Source organism: Oratosquilla oratoria, chromosome 36 (genome assembly GCF_046742065.1).
Source record: "Oratosquilla oratoria isolate Oo_2021 chromosome 36, ASM4674206v1, whole genome shotgun sequence".
Classification (NCBI taxonomy): Eukaryota; Metazoa; Arthropoda; class Malacostraca; order Stomatopoda; family Squillidae; genus Oratosquilla; species Oratosquilla oratoria.
In genome coordinates, this window is record NC_134812.1 from 4529625 (window position 1) to 4536454 (window position 6830).

General features: G+C 37.3%; 1 protein-coding gene across 2 annotated transcripts in view; it reads left to right on the plus strand.

Moving 5' to 3' along the window:
- The first annotated feature begins 2750 nt into the window (after positions 1–2750).
- Positions 2751–6830, plus strand: part of LOC143019016 (protein Star-like) — an 18048-nt gene continuing 13968 nt past the window's right edge. Inside the window, exon 1 of one of the 2 annotated variants that reach the window (XM_076174715.1) lies at positions 2751–2870. The gene's annotated coding sequence lies outside the window, so the exon portion shown is untranslated. Of the gene's footprint in view, positions 2937–6830 lie in introns of both variants that reach the window. The other variant, XM_076174716.1, reaches the window with a different exon arrangement.

Here is a 6830-nt window from a genome sequence, read left to right on the forward strand (position 1 = left end):
GGAGATATACTGACCATTTACAGAATTATGAAAGGGATGGAAGTGCTCGACAGAGATGATTTATTAAAGTGGGGTAGGAGACAAACACGAGGACGTGGTGCAATACTATAGTGATTTCGCTTCACAAGAAAGGCGACCAGAAGGACCTTAGTATCTACCGATCCATTACATTGTTATCAAATCTTTATAAGATGTTCTCCAAGATCCTTACAAATAGACTAACCAAAGTTTTAGATGGATACTCGACTATAGACTATTATAGACGATGAATCAACTAATCGAGAAAACTACAGAATACAATATACCTCTTTGTTTAGCTTTTATAGATTACGAGAAGGCCTTTGATTCGGCAGAACAAATAGCAATACTAAACTCGCTACGCCAGCAGGGTACAAACGAACAGATCGTGAGGGCTCTAGAAAAGATTTTTGTGAAAGGTACTGCAGTAATTCGATTATATAAAGATACAGAAAAGATAAACATCGAGAAAAGATTATGGCAAAGCGATACAATTTCACCCAAACTATTTACAGCTTGCCTGGAAGAGATTTTCAGAAGGTTGAATTGGGAAGAGAGAGGTTTAAAAAAATCTCCTAAGATTTGTAAATGACTTTATTCTTATTTCAGAAAGAGCAAAAGACTTACAAGACATTCTGAGTGATCTGAATAAGGAAAGTCTCAAAGTAAGTTTAAAGATGAATCAGAGTAAAACCAAAGTAATGTTCAACACAAAAGTTGAAAGCAAAGATATTATAATGGATATGAGAGTCTTGAAGAAGTTGAAGAGTATAGTTATTATGCATGATGATGAAATGGACTAAATGTCACGATAATAAAACAAAAAGGCGTATTACAATTGGTTGGAAAATGTTTGGTAACTATAAGAAGAACATGAGAGCCTCTCTACCTCTATTTTTGAATCGCAAAGTCTACTATTAATGTATACTGCCAACCATAACTTACGTAAGTGAGACTTGGAAGCTGACGAAGGCGATGAAGACAAAACTAGGGAATGTACAGAGGAGAATGGAGCGATCAGTGATGGGAATAATGCTGAAAGACAGGAAGAGAACAAGTTAGGTGAGAGACCAGACTAGAGTGAAAGATTTTGTGGAGGCGGTAAAAGAGAGGAAGTGGAATTGAGCAGGTAAGTTACGAACGAATAATCATCGATGGAGCAGATGTGTTACTGATTCGACGACGAGAGATGGGAAGCGTGCAAGAGGGAGGCCAGACAGAAGGCGGAGGGATGAGATAGAGAAGTTTGCAGAAGTGGTGTGGCAGAGGTTGGCGCAGCTGTACGAGTCATGGAATGGCATGATAAAAATCTTTGTTCAGCAGTGGACTTGGGATGGTATATTTATTTATCAGTATACATATACATATATATATATATATATATATATATATATATATATATATATATATATATATACATATATATATGTATATATATATATATATATATATATATGTATACATATATATATATATATATATATATATGGGTGGGTGTGTATGTGTGTGTGTGTATGAATGTATATATGTATGTATGTATGTTCATATATATATATATATATATATATATATATATATATATATATATATATATATATATATATATATATATATATATAGACAGGAAGTCGACAGCACCGGAGGCGTTATTGAGTCCGAACTGAAGCTTGATTCCGTTGCTGTCGACTTCCTGTTATCGTGTGTTCAACATAGCCTGCTTTCAATATGTAAAATTACGTGTATATATATATATATATATACATATATATATATATATACAGTATATATATATATATGTCTATATATATATATATATATATATATATATATATATATATATTTTTTTTTTTTTTTCTCTCTCTCTTTTGGTATGCGACCTCAAAGTCGTGCTTTTGTTTTGGTATGTGATCTCACCTAATAGTAGCGATCTATGCTCACCATATATTTTTTGCTGTTTTTGGTATGCGATCTCATTTATGGCGTGATCTCAAAATTTAGCTTAGTTTAGGTTAGGTTAGGTTAGATTAGGTTAGGTTCGGATGGCATACCAAAGCAAAATCCTAATTTTTGAGGTCACGCCATAAATGAGATCGCATACCAAAATAGCACCTATTATATTATGTGAACCCTTCTTGGTTTTAGATCACATGCTAGATTCATGATTGACAGCTCCCGGATGAGAGCTTGTACAGAAATGTTACCGCATAAGCGCCCTGCTCTTCTCTAATCCCCAGTGTCATAGTCTCCGATACCTGCCACTGGAACTGTTTTCTGTTTTCCAATTGGTGCGGCGAGGTTCATCAAGTCAGACAAGAGTGTCGTCGAGGGTATTTTGTAGAACCCAGTCAATTTTTGGCAATGCCTATTCTATCCTAACCTAGAAGAAAAAATAAATATAAAAGAAAACAGTAGAAAATATGTATCAATAACAAAATAAAACGAAACATAACAAAACAAAAACAAGACTAATAATGAAATAAGACAAAATCTACTAAACTAAAAACAAAATAAACATTACAAAATTAATAAAAAATAGAATTAATAAAATTAAATGAAACATAGAAGAAAACATGATACAAAACAACAAAACAAAGCAAAGCAAAACTAAATTATTCAACCCAACCCAATATAGTAGAAAAATACGACGACGACGACGACGACGATGACGGTGACGTTTACATCCGGAAGTTTTCTTGAATTGCGGCATCTGGCAGTGATGCTTCCATCCTCTGGTCGAATGCTCGATTCCACTTCCTAACTGTAGTCTGTAGACGCCTGTCACCGACGTATAACGCATAAAGGAGACGTCAGCGTCACCAACTTCATCGAAAGCGCGCTGTCCGTTAGAAAACGTGAGTCTAGTGTCGGTTACAAAGTTATTATGGATTCTAGTTTACCAACGCTACTACACGTTCGCAGTGAGTATTGTACTAAAGTACTATGATATATTTTTCATTGTCTACAAGGTAACTACTGCTTTAGTACTTTATGAAATATTTATCATCATATGCATTTGTTCGCATATATTTTGATGTTTTAATACAAAAGAAACAGTTGTCAGGAGACTAATGTATACAGAAAATATATATATTTATTTATCATCACTATTTCTGTTAAATCAAGTTTAAGATAGTAATATATTCGGCGATTAAATTTATTTCATACAAATATTAGATAAATTGAGCAAACTGCCCGTAAAGCAACGTTTGAAAAGCAATAACCAAGAAAAAAAAATTTGACATATCAGCGTTGTAGTGTTAGGAGAGCTGATTATCTCAAATCCCTCGGATCAGCGTTTCCCAACCTTTTCCGACCACAGCACCCCCTGTTGTCATGTCTGAGCAGTCTAGCACCCCTTTCTTGTTATTAGAAGGATAAAAGAAAGTGAAGTGTACTGCTTAATGATTCATTTTCTTGATTCCTTAGAACTGAAACAAATTGTAAACTATTTCTTTGCAGAAGAAATAAGAACACCCTAGAATAGTTAAATAGCATGGAAAAAGTCAAATACACACAACTGGGTAACTAATGATACATATATATCAATGTGATTTTTGTGTGCATCATTTCCCAACACCCCAGGTTGGGCAACGCTGTCTAAGATATTGGAGGCTTAAATTCACGCGTTGACGTCAATTACGTGTTGGCCCGTGACACCGTTTTCTATGTGCGGGACTAACGGGAATCTTTGCCACTGTGGACACTTAAAGGTGACCCAGGAGACGACAAGACATATGTGTAGATAACTATGTACCATGTCGTTAAATATTCATCATATTTTGATAGTTTTGATCAAAACCATTTTTGGAATAATTCAACACCGAAAGATGGATAGCATGTCTATAGATCTATAAATATATACAGTATGCACATATGTGCAGGCATAGATACGATGTGCGTGTGTGTTACATATCCATACATGCTACATACATAAGTATATATATATATATATATATATACATATATATATATATATATATATATATATATATATATATATATATATATACTGTATACGTACGTATATACATACACACCTACATTAAAAAATACACATACATACATACATACATACACAAACACATACACGCATATATACACACACAGTCACTCCGAGCCGGATTGCTGACGGCCTTCAAAGGACAATCAATCTCGACGACGCTACCTGCGAGTGTTTTGGATTGAAGTTGAACACCGAGAAGACCCAGGTTCTCGTCCGACCACCGGCCGGTCAAACCCTACCAAGTACCAACATCATTATCAACAGCCAGCTCCTAGCGGGGAACATTCTCTCGTAGACCCCCACGCGCATTCCAGACCCATGCGAAGACCACCCGAAGCAAGATCATGGTCTTCCAGGTCCTCTAAGCCCTTCTCTATGCCTGAGAGACTTGGACGCTCTACCGCCGTGAAATCAAACACCTCAAGCGATTCCAGCAGTATAAGCTGAGGTAGATGCTCAAAATTCGATGGGAAGCCCTCTTCACCAATACCGTGGCAACCGAGCATTGCTATACTCACTGTCGAAGTCCCTATCATCCACCATTGTCTCCACTGGGCAGGCCACATCCTACGAGGAGGACCAAAGCGTCTCTGCAAAGATCAGCTTAAGCACATCCTGGGGTTAACCAACATTGAACCTTCCTCGTGGAAGCAAATTTCCAGGAACAAAAGAGTCAGGAAGATAGTTGTCCGCAACGGCACAGCGGCCTTTGAGGAAAACAGAACATCATGAGGAAGATAAATGAAGAAGAAGGAAGGAGCGATTGGAACAACCTCGTCCTCCTCCTGCCTTCTCATCCGACTTCGACCCGCTTGTGGTGTCTCTAGCTTACCCACATGTGCGTCTACGCGACATTTTGGCTTATAGTATCGTTGCTGCAGAAGTGGGGTGGACAAGGAATTTATATGTTGCGTAGAAACAGCTGGCCTTCGGCCTTATATTACTATTGTGTAGATCAAGTTCATATTATGCTTGTACTACAGGTGTTTGTGTCCTCATGAAAACACAACCTTGGCCCTGCCGAGCCATGTTTCGGTGAGGCTGTGTCCTTCGCTACTTTTGCGTACGTCTGCTGTGTTTATAAAGAGCCTTTTTTTTCCCAAGGGCGGTTCTCTACAGCACTTGTAACTCAGTGGCGTGCGTCCCAAGGCCCACGCGGTCAACCTTGCGGTCGGGTTTCCTCGGAGCCTGACCGCCCGACCCAACCTAGGTCGACACTCGCACTAACTAGAATAAAGCCAACAAACCCACTTGAGCTTCATTTACTACCTCGGCACCATAGTCCAAGTAACGTTCACGTAATGTTATACGCGTCTCTTCCACCACAGACTCCTGAAGCACTGTTCATACGAGCGATGTTTCGGCACTAAATGCTACCGAAACAGTGTTCCGGCAAAAAAAAAATTGGAAACTAATTTCGTATTCCCATGGTACCCAGAAGATAGTCATCTTGCTCCCGAAATAGGAAACTTTTGTGGCCTTCTCACATCGAAATTACATTAATATATGATGTCTGACGAGTTGGTGAGGCCTAAAATGTGATTAAATTTTTATGAGAGTTGACGAAAGAGCATAGATACTGCCCAAGCACAAGCTTCGTGCAAAACTGTTTACCGAAATAACCAGAGCTGAACGCGTTCCTAAATGCGTTCCTCGGTGTCCTGAGTAAAATCATGCCCTGGAAATCAAGACTTAGCTAGCGCGAGACTGGCCGCAAGGTGCGCTGCCGATCTCAGGAACAAACTCCAGTATCGTGTGAACAACGAGAGCGCGGTGGTCCAGCAAAGCGATAAAAAGCTGCCGAGAAAACGGGAACTTGGTGCCGAAACATTGTTCGTGTAAGCCGCACTTAAATCACATCTGGCACAGATATCAGCCGAGGAAACCGGATGATTGATAACGAAATTGATACTACTCGTACACGAGCTTGCGACGATGTAAATGACACACACACGCACACATATACATATATATATATAAAACTTAAACCCCATTGTATTCGTGTGTTACGACACCTACGTTACTTGATTTGATATATATATATATATATACATATATATGTATATATATATATATATATATATATATATCATTCCTTTGAAAAAGCATACCTGCGAAACTAGTCAGGAATAAACTCAAGACTATGACTCCCGTGTTTCCTATTCCGTTTACATCAACCTGTCAGAATGTCTCAACATATATATATATATATATATATATATGTATATATATATATATATATACATATATATAATGTATATTCGTGAAGAGCTGGAGTCCAGGAATCATTTTTTCGGAAGAAAGTACACACTGGATTCATCGTTTGAAGTTTATCCAGTGTGTACTTTCTTCCGAAAAACAATATATAGTGTACACACACACACACACACACACACACACACACACATATGGAGATACAATGACACATACAAATATATATATATATATATATATATATATATATATATATATATATATTGTATATAACAGCATGATAACAACTCACAATTTTCTTGTTAACTTGTCCAATACTGCGACCAAGGCGACGTATTTCAAGAGGCAATCTGTGTAGAAGATCAGCAAAAGACATTACAACACTAGGGCAGGAAAGTCAAACTAGTAGTTATTTCGGTAACAATGTTTTGAAGTTACACAACTTCATTCTCAAGGCAGAATTAATATGTATGTATGTATGTAGAGTGCGTAAATATACATGAAAGTGTTATATAGAATTAGCTAAGGAAAGGTCACAAACAATATATACATATATATATATATATATGTGTGTGTGTGTGTGTGTGTGTGTGTG